General features: G+C 40.0%; 1 long non-coding RNA gene across 1 annotated transcript in view; it reads right to left on the reverse strand.

The window, feature by feature from the left end:
* Window positions 1-17,987, reverse strand: part of LOC141422596 (uncharacterized) — a 152,840-nt gene extending 134,853 nt beyond the window's left edge. The window contains exons 1-3 of the long non-coding RNA XR_012447275.1: window positions 17,881-17,987; window positions 16,713-16,856; window positions 9,447-9,499 (exon numbers count right to left, since the gene is read on the reverse strand). This is a non-coding gene — a long non-coding RNA (uncharacterized lncRNA). The remainder of the gene's footprint in view (window positions 1-9,446; window positions 9,500-16,712; window positions 16,857-17,880) is intronic.
* Between the last annotated feature and the right edge of the window lie 505 nt (window positions 17,988-18,492).

Below are 18,492 nucleotides of genomic sequence, written 5' to 3' on the forward strand. Positions count from 1 at the left end.
TCTCAAAGATGAAGACAAAAAAAGGCACATGCAGATAACCCCTTTATGTCTCCCTGTTCTTGTACCTTAGTATCTAAAAGGTAATAGGAGGGGAGCTAGCTGGCCTGGTTTTTCAGTTTTTACTTCCTGGGTCTAGTGTGTGAGTCTAGTCTTTTTAATATTTATTAAAAATAAAAAGTATAAGGGCTGGTGGAGTGGCTCAAGTGGTAGAGTGCCTGCTTTGCAAGCATGAGGTCCTAAGTTCAAGTCTCAGTACCACAAAAATATAATAAATATAATTTCCCTGTCTTCTCATGTATCTATCCTGCCTCATTTCAAAACTTAACTTCTGCCATGCGCAGTAGTGTGCCTTTTCTTTTTTCCTTTTTTTCTTCTTTATTTTTCGCAGTGCTAGGGATCAAATCCAGGGCCTCATACATGCTGGACGCACTATCAGTGTACTTTACCCTCAGCCCATAGAGTTCTAAATCTGGTTTGTGACTTGCTAGTAAAAGTCAATTAGAACTTTAAATTTTTTTATACTTTTGTTTTGACAGAGGTAATTAGGTTTAGGTAGAGGGTGGGGCCCTCATGATAGGATTAGTTCCTTTGTTAAGAAGAGACACACAGAGAGCTTGCTTCCTCTTTCTCTCTCCCCACCACATGAGGATACAGGGAGAAGGAAGTGAGATAGAGGAGAGACCTCACCAAGGAACCTAAAGGGCTGTCCCGTTGATGTTGGACCTTCAGCTTCCAGAACAGTGAGAAATAAATTCTCATGGTTTAAGCCACCCAGAGTATGATGTAGTTATAGAAGCCCAAGTTGACAAAGCCAGACCTACAATTCCAGTGCAGAGATCTTTAGGCTTAAACTGTAAGTGAGTTCTTAGCCTAAGCCCACACCTTGTTTTGGCATTCTTCTTCCCTTAAGCCACCTAGCCTCATGAGATGAGAAACCAAAGTAAAAAGTACCTGAATAATGAACTGAAATTTGACCTAACACAGCCTGTGAAGGAGCAGGGAAGGAAGAGAGCAGCGATCCAGGAAGACTTTGTACAGGGGACCAACACTAATGTGGAATAAATCAATACCCTATTCTAATACCATAATCCAAAAGGAACAAAAATGTTCACATTTTAATTATTAAGACTGCTCTCTAGCCCAAAAAATATAAAGGAGTGGCATTTTTCTGGAACACATCCATTTCTGTAATTAGCTAATTAACCTAATAAGGCTAAGTTTACTAATTCCAAACTGACAACCAAGAGTTCTTCCTTCTTTTGATATCGCTTTTTTAAAAATATTTTATCGGTGGCATGGCTCCAGTGGTAGAGCTCCTGCCTAGCTAGCACAAGGCCTTGAGTTTAAACAAAAAATCAAGGAATTCACAGTGAAACACTTACAGGTCTTTCCATGGGCAGACCAGGTTAACCAAACAGAAGGAAGACTGCTCAAGGTTCTGAGTTCAACCCCAGCACCTCAATAAAACAAAAAGAAAAGGGAGGAGGAACCTGGGAAGAGACTTGAGTACAGACCAGCACCTTAGATGGCTGTCCTTGCTAGACATATCCTGACTAAAGGCTGAGCACGTTCTCCATACACATTTATGGAGGCCCTAATGTGTGCCAAGCACTTTGCTCTGAAAATCAGTCTGTCATCCAAGAGCCCCAGTTTGCTCTCAGTTTGTTAGGGGGTGGGGTGGGGGGAGCTGGCAGTCTACTGGTTACTGAATCAGGACTGTTTTACCTGTCATGCAGTATGCCAATCAAAATGAGAGTTTACTCATGTAATGGTCAAAAGAGGGGAGATGGGAAAGCTAGCTTAAAATCTGCCTCCCCAAAGGATAGGGTTTAGGGGTATTGGTGGGAAGAAGTAGAGCGGTCTGAGGAAAGGTGGCTGGAGGTGAGGAAATGTGAAGTAATGGGTGATCTGTGCATGAATAATCAAACTTCAGGTTCTTCATAAGGACACATATTCAGAAAATGGTGACATTCACATGCTCAGAAGATAGAGGTTGTTTTTTGTTTTGTTTTTGCGGTACTGGGGTTTGAACTCAAGGCCTCACACTTGCTAGGTAGGTACTCTACCATTTGAGCCCACTCTACCACCCCTATTTTTGCCTTGAGGATTTTTGAGATATGGTCTCACCAATTGTTTGCTTGGGCTGGCTTCAAACCTCAATCCTACTGATCAATGCCTCCTGAGTAGCTGGGATTACAGGCATGAGCCACTGAAGCCCAGCAGAAAGGAGAGTTTTAGCCCTCTAACATCAAAGGTTACCCATCAGACACTTGATCAGACCCAAGTGAAGGATCAGTGCCTGGACTGGTTTGACCTACCTCCAAGTTCCTGAAAAACAATTTAGACAACCATCACCATCATGACTTATGTGTCAGGGGTGTTATCTGTAGAAAAACTAATGGGAGTAGTTTGCTATGTGATAAAATCAGTTAACCAAAAGCAACTGAGCTAGGCGCTGCTGATGCACGCCTTTAATCCTAGTTACTCAGGAGGCAGAGATCAGGAGGATCACAGTTTGAAGCCAGCCAGGGTAAATAATTGGCAAGACCCTATCTCGAAAAAACCTATCACAAAAAAGGGTTGGTGGTGTGGCTAAAGGTATAGGCCCTGAGTTCAAACCCCATTACCACCAAAAGCAAAAACAAACAAAAAAGCAACTGAAGCTAGAAGGTTACTCATGTCTTCTCTTGCTTTCATATTCTCATTCCAGGCAACATTTAAATACCTCCTCTTTACCTCATATCCCAAGCACTTTCATGTGTGAACTCATTTAACCACTGATAAAACTTCTGTGTGATGGGTGATATTACCATTCCCATTTTACAGATAAGAAAACTGAATGAGAAATAGAATGTTTAATTTATTTCTGTACAGCTAGTAAGTAATGTTGTCTGGATTCATAACCAGGTAATATAAACCCAGAGTTCTTAATGACTACGGTACTGTATAACCCAAAGATGAAGAATAGAAAACTGGGAAGAACAAATTAACATAACATTAATTTGTAACATGAGATTGCATTCTTACAACTTACCTCATCTATATGTAGAAGATGCCCTGAAATTCTTTCATATTATTGTAAAGATATTTGTTCACATGACAGATCATATAACATTGTACAACAATAGACACATACATTCATTTGGCTTGGCTTTTTTTTTTTTTTTTTTTTAGTTTTTGAGAAAGGGTCTCACTGTGTAGTGTGGGCTGGCCATGAATTTGCAATTCTCTTGCCTCCTCCCGAGGGCTGGAATTATGGGCATGTACTACCACACCTGGTTCTTTGCAAATATTTATTGACCACCTTCCCTATTGCAGACACTGGACTAAATAACAGGAACTCCTGCTTTCATGGAGTCTACAATCAAGTGTGAACTCAGTGGTCACAGATTATTATTAGAGTGTAAGATGAAGAAAAACTCTAATATTAAGCATTATTAATTATTGATTCACTGTCATATACCAAAAACTTCACATGTAATGTTCCTGCTGTAACCCTACACCTATTTTTAAATAAAGAAACTTAGACACTGTAAAGTTAACTAAATTAGCTGCTGCATGTAAGTGGTAGAGATTCAAATCTATAGCCCTGTAAAATTCCAGCCCATGGTTCCTCCATGGCTCTACCTTGAAATATGGAAGTCTGTGAGCAGAACAAAAGTCAGTGGTAGTTAACTAGAGCTCCATGGGCTTTCTAAACCATAATCACAATATTTTTACAGCTTGAATATGTGAATTTTCACAGAAAAGCCTGTATGTATTGGGCAGGGAGTAGATTTGGGAGCAACAGAATATTGAATTCAAGGCCTGCTAGTTCTGAAGAAGAGGCTTTGAAGGAAACATGTTTAGTTTAATGACAAAAATATTTTACCTTTAAATAGGTCCTTCTTTGTTTGTTTGTGTTTTGGTGCTAGGGATAGAACTCAGGCCTGGACATGCTCTACAACTAAGCTACACCCCTGGCCACAAAATAGCTCCTTTTTTGAGGATGTTTAAAAGGCCTTTTCAGGGCAGCCTTAAGGTGTGGCGGAGACCTTTAGCTAATTGCTCACCTGTTGCTGAGAGGCTGAAGTCAAGTACACTTGGTAAAGCCCTTAACAGACTTCACGTCGCTGTTCAAAAGCTCCTGACAGGTAAACTGATCCCAATATATTCTCTTCCTTACAAGTTAGTAGAAAAACCTGGGGTAGTTCAAGTGGAAGCTCCCCTATTTTGATTCAGGTTTTTGTGGAAATACAAAGCAATGCAGGGCCAGTACAGCTAACACTTTGTCCAGAGGAATCATTCTAAAAACTGATTGCTTCTGTTTACATACACACACCCCCACACACTGTGATCCAGTGGCCATGTGTAAATATGACCAAGAAGAAAGAAAAGTAGCAAATACAGAACCAATATAACAAGAGATTGAAATTACCGGGGGTGGGGAAATGGGGGGGAACAGGAGGAGGTGACCCAAATAATGTATGCACATGTACGTAAATGTAAAAACAATAAAATAAATTAAAAAAGAAAAAAATTACATAATCAGTTCTTCATGACCTTGTCTGGAATCCTCCAAGCCAAAGCTCTTTTGTAACAAGGCTCTATTTCTTTTTTTTTTTTAAGGCTCTATTTCTTTGGCCACCAGAGTGTTCCCTAAGTAACTGAAGACTAAGGGCCTTAAAAGAAAGATTAGATGTTACAACCTGATTTTCACACAGCTGTTGGCAGTTAGATACTATTGAAGGGGTTCTCAACCTGGCTGCATTTTGGAATCACCTGGGGAACTTTGCAAAACCTGATCCAAGGTCACATGTCTTCCCCCACCCTCCAACTCCCCACCAAGACTCTGATCTAATTGATCTGGATTGCAGCCTGGCCATGAGGAAATTTAAAATCTCCCTAGCTCCAGAGCTCACACCTGTAATCCTAGCTATTCAGGAGGCAAAGATGAGGAAGATCATGGTTCGAAGCCAGTCCAGGCAAAGCATTCTGAAGACCCTACCTGGAAGATACCCAAAACAAAACAGGGCTGATGGAATGGTTCAAGTGGTAGAGCACCTGTCTAGCAAGCATGAGGCCTGGAGTACAAACCCCAGTGCCAAAAAGAAAAAAAATCTCCCTAGCTGATTCTGATGTGTAACCTAGGTTAAAAAACATCATTAAAGTTAGATTAATTCTAATTTTACATTAGAAAATGTAAGATGTGATTGGCTTTCAGCTATTTAAAAATAATTACAGGCTGCTTGTATCTAGACAGGCCAATACCGGAATTCCTAGCTACCCATTAGCCCCATTAGAGGGTACTCTGTTGGGCATCTCTTCCAGACCAGCTAAGTCAAGAGGACATACTCCAGGACCATGCCCTTCTCTTGGCCCCACAAGATTCAAGCAAAGCTTGAATCCCTTGCACTCTAGTATGGAAGGAGACACAGTTTAATTGCATGACTAAAAAAGCAAACTTTTCTGTATGCCCTCAAATCCAAGGTTTCCTTCCTTCAAACATATTTACCATCACTTTACCCATACACTTTGTATTGTATTGTAAAATATTCCACATATTTTTGCCAGGGAAGATTAACATATTTTACCGTAGTCAAAACATTTTGAAGTGATTATACTTTTTTTTTTTTTTTTTTGGTGGTACTGGGGTTTGAACTCAGGGCTTCACATTTGCTAGGCAGGTGCTCTACCACTTGAGCCACTCTACCAGCTGAAGCAATTATACATTCTTCTGAGAGAAAATGCAAAAATCATGGGTAAATAATGGATAAGTAATGTTCTTTTTACCTAATGTCCACTCACAAAAAGCAATATACCTGGCTGGGTGCCAGTGGCACCCAGGCTGAGTAGCATGTCATCCTAGCTATTCAGGAGGCAGACATCAAGAGAATAAAGGTTCAAAGCCAGCCCAGGTAAATAGTTTGCAAGACCCTATCTCAAAAAAAAAAAAAAAAAAAAAAAAAAACCTTCACCAAAAAGGTGGAGTGGTTCAAGGGATAGGCCCTTAGTTCAAACCCCAGAACCACACAAAAAAGCACTACACCTGTGGCATTTTACTATGCACTGATTTTATTACTGTTGTACTTATTAATATAAGGAAAAGGAATCTGATATCTAGGAGATACCAACAAAAAGATAGGAACTTGAGGTATGTATATTTCAAGAACAAAAAAAGTCAACAAGTAATACCGTGTCATAAATATTTATAGCACTCATCAATTTCAAAGACTTACACTGTTGGGTTAATGACTACATAGTAAGAGTTTTATTATATTAATATGATCTGCTGCTTGGAAAAGGATTTTAATTTCTGACTCCAAATAGAACATTTAAAAAAAAAAAAAAACACTACACCACCAATGCTGTACTGTGCAATTCAGAAAAAGTAAGTCAGTGAGATCACCAGATCCACAAAACTCAGTCCAAGTCTGTGTTACTCACTACATTGTATGTCCAGCATACACCACAGTGACTAACACATGATATGTAAGAAACAAATAAATGTGTGTTTAGTGAGAATACACAGAAGAATAAAAGAAAGGAAGGAGAGAAATTATATTATGTAAAGTGAACAGGAGAGAATTTCACAAATTCTAGTACAGAATCCTTTTTAGTGTTTGATCAAAGTTATTACTAATTTTCTTTCTCTTTTCCCAATGCTGCATATTGAACCCAGAGTCTTGTGCATGCTAGGCAAGTGTTCTACTAATGAGCTACGCCCCCGGCAAAGAAACCAAATTTTTAAAAATAATTATTACAAACATGCAATCAATATATAATCACAAACGTATTGTAAGAATCTTTGGTTGCAAGTGATAGAAACCCCATTCCACTTTTTTAAGCAAATAAAATGTTTTCTGCTCACAGAAGTGTGTAATTTTTAGTTCTGATCTAGCTTTCAGAATAGCTATATCCAGATGCTCATTATTCTCAGAAATTTCTCTTTCCCCCTCTTTTAACTCTCTCACTCTCTCCTTCCTTCCCTTTACTTATGAACTTTATTCTTAGGTCTTCTGCATTGTCCATTTTCTACATATGGTGAGAAACCCTGGTTTGCCACCTTGTGCAGATGGGAAGAAAGAACTGGAAGAGGAAACAAGTGGAGCTATTATCTCATGATCAGAATGGAATGCAAAGAAATGGAATTCCTGAGAGGAGGCCCTGTGAGAAGAGCCTGAGATTGAAGTGATAGAGAACAGAGTACCCTGCTTATCAGCCTTGCTTTTTCAGTCAACCATTAACACAATGCAAGGTAAAAGCACAGCAGATGAAGGTGCAGGAGGGGCTTCCCTTTAAGAAGCCAGTAGAGGCACAAAAACAGACATGAAGACCAGTGGAAGAGAATAGAGGACCCAGATATGAAGCCACACAACTATAACCAACTTGTCTTTGACAAAGGAGCTAAAAATATACAATGGAGAAATAGCAGCCTCTTCAACAAAAACTGCTGGGAAAACTGGTTAGCAGTCTGCAAAAAACTGAAACTAGATCCATGTATATCACCCTATACCAAGATTAACTCAAAATGGATCAAGGATCTTAATATCAGACCCCAAACTCTAAAGTTGATACAGGAAAGAGTAGGAAATACTCTGGAGTTAGTAGGTATAGGTAAGAACTTTCTCAACGAAATCCCAGCAGCACAGCAACTAAGAGATAGCATAGATAAATGGGACCTCATAAAGCTAAAAAGCTTCTGTTCATCAAAAGAAATGGTCTCTAAACTGAAGAGAACACCCACAGAGTGGGAGAAAATATTTGCCAGCTATACATCAGACAAAGGACTGATAACCAGAATATATAGGGAACTTAAAAAACTAAATTCTCCCAAAACTAATAAACCAATAAAGAAATGGGCACGTGAACTAAACAGAACTTTCTCAAAAGAAGAAATTCAAATGGCCAAAAAACACATGAAAAAATGCTCACCATCTCTAGCAATAAAGGAAATGCAAATTAAAACCACACTAAGATTCCACCTCACCCCTGTTAGAATAGCCATCATTAGCAACACCACCAACAACAGGTGTTGGCAAGGATGAAGGGAAAAAAGAACCCTTTTACACTGTTGGTGGGAATGTAAACTAGTACAACCACTCTGGAAAAAAGTTTGGAGGCTACTTAAAAAGCTAGACATCGATCTACCATTTGATCCAGCAATACCACTCTTGGGGATATACCCAAAAGACTGTGACACAGGTTACTCCAGAGGCACCTGCACACCCATGTTTATTGTGGCACTATTCACAATAGCCAAGTTATGGAAACAGCCAAGATGCCCCCCCACCACTGACGAATGGATTAAGAAAATGTGGTATCTATACACAATGGAATTTTATGCAGCCATGAAGAAGAACGAAATGTTATCATTCACTGGTAAATGGATGGAATTGGAGAACATCATTCTGAGTGAGGTTAGCCTGGCCCAAAAGACCAAAAATCATATGTTCTCCCTCATATGTGGACATTAGATCAAGGGCAATCACAACAATGGGATTGGACTTTGAGCACATGATAAAAGCTTTAGCACACAAGGGAGGGGTGAGGATAGGTAAGACACCTAAAAAATTAGTTAGCATTTGTTGCCCTTAATGCAGAGAAACTAAAGCAGATACCTTAAAAGCAACTGAGGCCAATAGGAAAAGAGGACCAGGAACTAGAGAAAAGGTTAGATCAAAAAGAATTAACCTAGAAGGTAACACCCACGCACAGGAAATCAATTTGCATCAACTCCCTGTATAGCTATCCTTATCTCAACCAGCAAAAACCCTTGTTCCTTCCTATTATGGCTTATACTCTCTCTACAACAAAATTAGAAATAAGGGCAAAATAGTTTCTGCTGGGTATTGAGGGGGTAGGGGGAGAGGGAGGGGGCAGAGTGGGTGGTAAGGGAGGGGGTGTGGGCAGGGGGTAGAAATGACCCAAGCCTTGTATGCACATATGAATAATAATAAAAAAAATCATTGAGTTCAATCCCCAGTACCATAAAATAAAAAATATATAAGCATCTCCTTAAAAAAAAAAAAAAAGAAGCCAGTAGAGTTTGATTGGCTGGAAGGCAAGACTCTGGGACTTGAGAGAGGATGGTGAAAGCAAGAAAATGAGTATCACCACTCATCCAGCTCCTTGGCAATACCAACATAATGCCCAACAGATCCAAAGAAAATTTTTCTTTATAGTGAATCATCTTAGGTATGAGAGAGACATGACCAAATAAAGGGACTGCCAGGACAAGTGCCCCCAAGGAAAAGCATTAAGGAAGCCCAGAGTATTCTGCGAGAATTGGGCACTGGACAGGGCATTTATACCCAGGAGTTTTAAGAACCCAATAAAGCTATTTTTATAGTTGGAATGAAAAAACAAACTGTTACAGAAGCCCCCTGAGAATGTTCAGCCTTTGTCTCTTCCTCAGCCTGATAGTCATGCAGGATATTTATGATGTAGGCGAGGCTATTGCTTACCTGGAAGAGGCTGAATGAATGTGGTCAGGACAGAGTTCATCATGTCACAAAACCTGATAAGAAAAAAGGACAAATAAAAATGGAAGAAAAAAATTCAAAAATGGACAGGTACAGCTATGAGAAAGTAGATGCATGGTTTGCTTTGTGCAGGCAACTCCACAGAAAAGATAACAACCTAATGTAATTTTGGTGTCCTTGTGGAAGGAATGGAAGTCAAAACAATAGTTTGAACCTTTTCCCTCTACTCCCTCTAGAAGGAAAAAAGAGGAATTTCAACAGGTAATTGTTAGCCTATAGATGAATTCTCCCTCTCCCCAGGATTAGGGGTAGAGCCAAAGTTATCCCAGAATGAGGACTAGAGGGGGCAACTAGAGGTCTCCCTTAGAATTCACTATTTACTGGTCCTCCAAGAATAAGACCACTGCTCTAGTAGTGACCCAGGGCAACTCAGAATGTTTTCTGGCACCCTGGGTAGTTATTGATGGATATGGGTATAAGTCCATCAGAGTGAAATGAGAATTGTTACATTTAGGAATTGGAAGAGCACCCCTCCCATTCCTTATCTAGTCCTAATCTCCCTGGTCCCTGAAAACACTGTACAGATGGATATTCCATTAGGAAAGACATAACAGGTCTCCCTAGATGAATTTCAACTCAGAGCTTGGGTAATAAAGGGGTATTGAGGGGAAAGCAATATGGACCCTGTTTGCCTTTCCACTCCTAGACAGGTAGTAAACAGGTTGTACAAGATCCTAGGTGGACATGCTGAGATTGGAGAGACCAAAAACAATTAGAGCAACTGGGATTTTACAACCTGTTTGCAATGTCTTCAGTAGCCCAAGAAAAAGTCAGCTAGAATTTGGAAAATGACTGTAGACTTGCTTAACCAGATTGTTTTCACTTGGGAAGGCAGGCACTGGACACTTCCCCTGATATTGCCTGGCTCCATTAAAGTGATGATATCATGCTAAGTGGTGAAGATTATATTCTTACAGGACTGTGCATAAGGAGTTGGATTAGTAACCTCAACAAAATTCAGAACCCTAGACCATCCATGAAGTTCCTAGGGGCTAGGCCGATCCAGTGAGACCTGTTGATTCTGGTGCAGTACAAGATAAAATACAAGCCTTCTCTATCCCCCATTTGATGAAGGATGTATAGGAGGGCTCCTGTGCTATTAATAGGCTTTCATTTCTCATCTCGCTCAATACCTATGCCCAGCAAAGATTGTGATAGCCCAGGCCATCCAATTGTGCCAGCCATGCCAATGCGGTTAGATGTCACCTGTACAGCAGATGACATGATTTGGGCTCTCTGACAAAAACAAAGACAAAAGGTACTTCTAGGTTTTTGGTCACAGTTCTGGAAGAGAGCTGAAACTAGATTCACCCTCTTAAGAAAAGCAGCTTCTAGCAGTGCACAATGCCCTACTACAGGTGGAGCCACTGGTCACAGTGCAAACTGCCTGCATATTAATCAGTGGGTGGAAGTGGCCTATTTCACTTGCCTCAATCTGCTAGAGTTCAGACCCCTACTCTAAATAAAGTGGCATGGTATTTACCACAATGCAGGGTCTTCCTCAATAGCTTATTGACTCCCCTGTTACCTATGAAACTGCCTCACCACCCCAGGTGGTGAACCTCATACCTGTGATCTCACAAGAGAACAGTGGAGGGTGTGGGGCTCACACTTGAAAATGCTGGGTATATGGATGGACCCAGCAAAGGGAACCTGAGTTCTGACTGCTGCTGCAGTACTATCTGGCACTATCTACCTGCCACTGGTACTATCTGGTTTGAGACAGGAGAAAATCTGAGTATCTAATGGGCAGTGTTATAAGCAGTCTGGCTAGTAGCAACTCACGAGCCACAGCCACTAGTTTGTACTGATAATTGGGCAGTATAGTGAGGCCTTACATTGTGGATGACACAATGTCAGATGGAACAATGGTCTCCTGGCTTTAGGCAAGCCTTCCCTAGCAAGAGCACTAATCAAGTTACCACTATCAAAGATCTTGAGGAGTTAAGTGTGATATATGGGTACCTGCACCAGACTGACAGTGAACAGGACACCCACTGCACAGGAGAGGATGTTCAGGCTTGGATCCAACCATATGATGCATCACGGTACTTCTATCTGCCATATAACCCTCAGGCAGCAGGGTTGATTGGGAGAAAAAACAGCTTATTAAAGCAACAGGTATGGGCCCTATTAAGCAAATCCATCTTGATCACCGGACTGAAGCCCTTGGAAAAGCATGAATAAATTTAAATACCCATATGGCATGCATGTCTGCCCCTATGTGCACCTAGGGGCTTCAGTCTGCCCCAAAGACCATCTGAGTTCAAGCTGTGAATCCAGATGCTATACTGTCAGAGTTGATATACAGACAGAGGATGCTGCTATTCTTCACACTGCAAACATTAAATCCAGGAAAGCACACAAGTGGCTTGTTCCCCTGGATGGGTCAGCCATTTCTTGCCACAATGTGATGAGTTTCTGGCCTTCCTAACTTGGTCCCTATTGATCTTATGGACTCTGGAGCTCTCCTCAATAGGCTAAAGGAAATATCTCAGGGTACTACAGTTGGCCTCCTGGTCCTGGCATGCCATTTCACTGTTAAGTGTTACGAATCACTCATGAACCCTGTCCTGTTGGCCAGTATGTGTGGTATGCTCCACTGTATCAGCTGCTGCCACTGTGTTGTCTAACAGCACTGCCATGCTGGATGATACAGATTTATCTTTACAACCCCCTACTAAACATTTATTTTTCCATCCATAGCTGCTGGGTTTTGCTATTTTCCCTGGAACCTAGCTGCTACCAAGACAAAATGTTATGCGTACTTCCCCGATGTCACAAACCTTATGTTACATATGAAAACCCAAACCAGTGCTTTGTCTGATCCTGTCCCTCCTGGAGAAGTCATACTACAGATTGGTTCCTGGGGCTTCTGGTAGCAGAGATTAGTTGTTGTTATCATTTGTAAAACTATTCTCTCTTTTCATGCAAGTATCTCCACTGTAGCTGTGGCCACTGCTTACTTATAAGTCCAACATATGGTCTCACAGCATGTCACCTACACAATGCTAAAATCTTTTTCAGGTTCAGGGCACACTGCAGAGGAGACTGAACATGAGACTGTAAGAGCTGGTTAAGAGGTACAAATGTATGAATTCAACTTGACATGACTGGAGTCACCTTAAGTCATACCATGGTTGCCCCTAAGTAACCCTGGTCAGTTTTTCCAGCATAGTTTCCCAGAAAACTATAAATAAACAAAACCACTACAGTGGCATGTGAAGTTTTATGACTGGAACCTTTGCCAGCCTCTTTGACATTAGCTTGAGATAAACCACTTTACTTTTTTTTATTATTATTATTGCAGTACAGGGGATCAAACCTAGAATTTTGTACATGGTAGAGGCAAGTGCTCTAACACTGATCTACTCCCAAAACCCTGTTCTTTTTTTTTTTTTTTAATCTTTCCTTACTGTACTTTATTTTTTAAAATTATTCATTTATTCACATGTACATACATTGTTTGGGTCATTTCTCCCCCCTGTCCCCTTCCCCCACCCTCTCCCCCCTTAAAACCCCTATTCTGACCATTTTATAAGCCACTATATTCTGATCCAAATCACAGAGCTACATTAGAGCTTTATAAATCTTTTTTTTTTCTGGTGCTGGGGATGGAACCTAGGGAATCACACATGGTAGGGAAGTGCTCTACCACTGAGCTACATACCCAGCTTATTCATTTGGAATGACCACATTTTTCTAAGTAAGTTCCCCAATAAATGGCACTATACAGTCTTAGATCTACCTCTTTCCTCAAGTCTCTCGGCATCTCAGGGCTAGTTCTTACACATTGGAACCAGGTTTTTCTAAAACAGATATCTCTGAAGCCATTCAAAGGACTGAAAATAGAACACTAAATGTTTTTAAATAGGCAAAATTATGTATTTGGAATTGTGACATGTTAAAAGGAAAAGAAAGAAAAGTAAAAAGTAAATATCAAAAAATCATCTGAGTGAAATTTCTCTAAAATATTAATAATAATTATGTATAGGTGGTGACGCTGTTAATAATTTCTTCTACAATTAATATTTCATTAAAATAGCAACTTTGCCTTCTAGTACATTGCAATAGGAATGGAAGAATGAAAAGACAAATTTTACTGATGGGGAGAAAAGGGAGGCTAGTCGTTTTCAAGGATAAGGAAAGACATACTCTTCTGGTGGGGTGTCTCATAGTCTGGGGGACTTGGGGAGAGGCTTTTCCTCAAACTATGTTTGTCCCTCCCTGTTCTTCTAAATGCTCCACAATGTAAGGGAAGAAGTAGGGGACACACTGCTGTAGGGACAATATTGTCAAGTCACTTATTTGTCATATAATGGGCCTTGTGAAGTACCACAGTAGATGACCAGGGAAAGAGAAAGCATATTTTATTGCCCTAAGAGATACTAACCAGTCTTGTATCTATGCATAAATTCACTTTGGTAATCCTGGTGCGCTCTGCTTCACGCCCCATGTATATGTATGTATATATAGTTTATATGTGTGTGTGTGTGATAATTACCAATACGATACCAATATTTATTGATAAAATCTTATTCAAATTCTCCTTTAAGTTGGTCTTATGATCTTTCTGATTCTCTCATTTCCTGAGTTCAGGAAATCTTTGACACATCTTCATTTTATTCATATTTGCATGAAAACTGTCTTTTTATCTTTTAAAAGTTATACATTAGGGCTGGAGGGGCATGCCTCAAGTGGTACACTGCCTGCCTTGAAAGTGTGAAGCCAAGACCAGTGGAACAGAATAGAGGACCCAGATATGAAGCCACACAACTATAACTAACTTGTCTTTGACAAAGGAGCTAAAAATATACAATGGAGAAATAGCAGCCTCTTCAACAAAAACTGCTGGGAAAACTGGTTAGCAGTCTGCAAAAAACTGAAACTAGATCCATGTATATCACCCTATACCAAGATTAACTCAAAATGGATCAAGGATCTTAATATCAGACCACAAACTCTTAAGTTGATACAGGAAAGAGTAGGAAATACTCTGGAGTTAGTAGGTATAGGTAAGAACTTTCTCAACGAAATCCCAGCAGCACAGCAACTAAGAGATAGCATAGATAAATGGGACCTCATAAAGCTAAAAAGCTTCTGTTCATCAAAAGAAATGGTCTCTAAACTGAAGAGAACACCCACAGAGTGGGAGAAATATTTGCCAACTATACATCAGACAAAGGACTGATAACCAGAATATATAGGGAACTTAAAAAACTAAATTCTCCCAAAGCTAATGAACCAATAAAGAAATGGGCAAGGGAACTAAACAGAACTTTCTCAAAAGAAGAAATTCAAATGGCCAAAAAACACATGAAAAAATGCTCACCATCTCTAGCAATAAAGGAAATGCAAATTAAAACCACACTAAGATTCCACCTCACCCCTGTTAGAATAGCCATCATCAGCAACACCACCAACAACAGGTGTTGGCGAGGATGCGGGGGAAAAAGGAACCCTCTTACACTGTTGGTGGGAATGTAGACTAGTACAACCACTCTGGAAAAAAGTTTGGAGGCTACTTAAAAAGCTAGACATCGATCTACCATTTGATCCAGCAATACCACTCTTGGGGATATACCCAAAAGACTGTGACACAGGTTACTCCAGAGGCACCTGCACACCTATGTTTATTGTGGCACTATTCACAATAGCCAAGTTATGGAAACAGCCAAGATGCCCCACCACTGATGAATGGATTAAGAAAATGTGGTATCTATACACAATGGAATTTTATGCAGCCATGAAGAACGAAATGTTATCATTTGCTGGTAAATGGATGGAATTGGAGAACATCATTCTGAGTGAGGTTAGCCTGGCCCAAAAGACCAAAAATCGTATGTTCTCTCTCATATGTGGACATTAGATCAAGGGCAAACACAACAATGGGATTAGACTATGAGCACATGATAAAAGCGAGAACACACAAGGGAGGGGTGAGGATAGGTAAGACACCTAAAAAACTAGCTAGCATTTGTTGCCCTTAATGCAGAGAAACTAAAGCAGATACCTTAAAAGCAACTGAGGCCAATAGGAAAAGGGGAACAGGTACTAGAGAAAAGGTGAGCTCAAAAAGAATTAACCTAGAAGGTAACACCCACGCACAGGAAATCAATGTGAGTCAATGCCCTGTATAGCTATCCTTATCTCAACCAGCAAAAACCCTTGTCCCTTCCTGATATTGCTTATACTCTCTCTACAACAAAATTAGAGATAAGGGCAAAATAGTTTCTGCTGGGTATTGAGGGGGTGGGGCGGAGAGGGAGGGGCAGAGTGGGTGGTAAGGGAGGGAGTGGGCGCAGGGGGGAGAAATGAACCAAGCCTTGTATGCACATATAAATAATAAAAGAAAAAGGAAAAAAAAAAAGAAAGAAAGTGTGAAGCCCTGAGTACCACACACAAAAAATTATACATTAACTCCATAGATTTATCTAGGAACATTTTTACTCATCAGCAAAGTTCAAAATTAAACTCTTAACTTTGCAAACAATAGCATTACACTTTCAAAATGATATCAGTTTTATAATGAATCTAATTTTCTAAATTTAAATAAGAAAGGGGTACCAATCAGAAAATTTCCAGGCTGGTGGAGTTGCTCAAGTGGGTAGCACATTTGCCTACCAAACAGGCCCTGAGTTCAAACCCCAGTACCACTAAAGGAAAAAAAAATGCAGCTGAGCTTTAAAAGGAAAAAATTATCAACTGCTTTAAAATCAGATGTTTAAGTAACAAAAATAGATTAAAGGCAGACAAATCAGGAGAGTATGAAGAGAATAAAATTAAAAGATGATCAATGCTGAAGATCTATGATTTCAAAACCAATCCTGGGCATAAGTCAACAGCACAATTAGTTAAATATATGATTTGTGAGTATTTACAAAAAAAAGATTGATCATTGGCCCAGAATAATAATAATTATTATTATTGGTGGGACTGAGATTTGAACTCAGGGCTTCATGCTTGCAAAGCATGTGCTCCACCACTTTGAGTCACATCTTCAGTCATTTTGCTGTGGTTATTTTGGAGATGGGACTCTTATGAACTATGTGCCCAGGGATGACCTCAAACCTCAATCCTCTTGATCTCAGCCTCCCAAGTAGCTAGTATTACAGGTAGGAACCACCAGCACCTAGCCAGAGTTATTACTGAGGGAAGAATTACTGTGGAGCTAGTCCAAATACCCACCTTGTTAACTGAGAGTAGAAACTCAATAAATCTTTGATTGATCCACACTTACAGGAGATGATACACAAAAATGCTCTTTTATTCTCCAGATCACTTATATTTCTCCTTGGAAAGTTTATCTTCAATTATCCCAATACTCTGGCTCTAAAAAAAAAAAAAACACAACAACTTGATTCTGTCCTGTGTTTTGTTTCCTGAAATTTTTATAGTGGTTTAAAATGTTCACAGAATAAAGCAGCTTTTACATTGGTATGTGCTATTTACGTCAAAGACAGTGAGTATTTCAGAACTGCTCAGGTCAAATCTTTGGTGTCCATCTCTCCCTTTCAGTTTCCCTTTCTACCAGAGATCCCTCCCTCCAGCTCCTCTGTGATACACAGGATCACCTTACTGAGGCTTGTCACTCCAGATGTCATCTCTAGGCTTCCATCCTCACCAAGACCTTACTGTACTCTGTTTCTTTAGGTATAGAAAAGGTGGGGGGGGGGTATCTCTACTCCTTTCTCCTAATTTCCCTTCTTGCTTCGTACCCAACCCAATCTCCAAGATGAAACACTCAAGATTGTCCCTTCTTGTTTTTTACCCAATCCAAACCCCAAGATGAAACACTGAATATTGTTCTGAGCCCAAGATTCTGCATTAGGCCATCTGTCTAGCAGATTCACTGTATGATTGGTTAAAAGTCTTGCCTCTCTCTCTCTCTCTCTCTTTCTTTCTTTCTCATGACACTAGTTCAGTCTAGATCAATCAAGAGCCTGATTCAGCCATCTCTCTCTCTCCTTATATTTTTTCATGTAGCTAATCAGGTGATAAGATCTCAAAGCAAGACTGAAAACAGAATGACCCACAACCTTAAAATAATCCAACCTTCTTTAGCTGTGATTGGACCTTTACCAGCAGTCTTAGAAGAAGAATGTAGGCATCTCTAGGTTACCTTTATTTTCAGTGACCCCTTTAGGTCAACATGATGTAGTTTCTGGTTTCCCCAATAAAAAAAGTAAAACACAGAGCAGAGCACACACTTTCACTTTGTACTGAAGACTGCATCTCCATAGTTTGCAAACTGTTTTCTTTCTTTTTTTAAATGAAGCCTTCTTAAAAAAAAAACCTGAAAAAAAAGCCAGGTGCTGGTGGCTCACATCTATAATCCTAGCTACTCAGGAGATACCTTGATTTCTCAGAAGCATCCTTGCTTTAAATATGTTTGCCTGGACAGTGTTCTGTGGACAGTCTCAGGACGACTCAGGAGCTCTAGGTAGCAACATGTTGCTGAAAAAACATTTATGCTTTTAGAATTAAGAAATTAAATGTTGCCTGGTTTCAGTGGCTCACACCTGTAATCCTATCTACTTGGGAGGCTGGAGATCTAGAGGATCACAGTTTGAGGCCAGCCCAGACAAACAGTTCAAGGGACTCTATCTTCAAATCACTGAACTCACTACAATTATGAAGCTTATAAGCAATTTATGCAAGGAAGGATTATGACATTTATTTCAAGGAAAAAAATGTAAACATAAGCAGAATGAACAGAACAACCTCCTGATGTCTTGACTCAACCCAGCCAAACCTCACTGTAATGCTCATCACCCCTTTCACTCCTATCTTATTTCTACATCCTCATGAGTTAATGGGGCCATCACCCACTCAGTGGGAGAACCTCAGCACCTAAATGTCTTCAAGTCACTGGCTCCTGTGAAATTTCTGCTTCTTATTTTCTCCATATCCAACAACTTTGCTCCCATCACTACTGCCAATCTATCCCCTCCTCAATTCTTATTTC

The sequence above is a fragment of the Castor canadensis genome, chromosome 4 (genome assembly GCF_047511655.1).
Source record: "Castor canadensis chromosome 4, mCasCan1.hap1v2, whole genome shotgun sequence".
Lineage (NCBI taxonomy): Eukaryota > Metazoa > Chordata > Mammalia > Rodentia > Castoridae > Castor > Castor canadensis.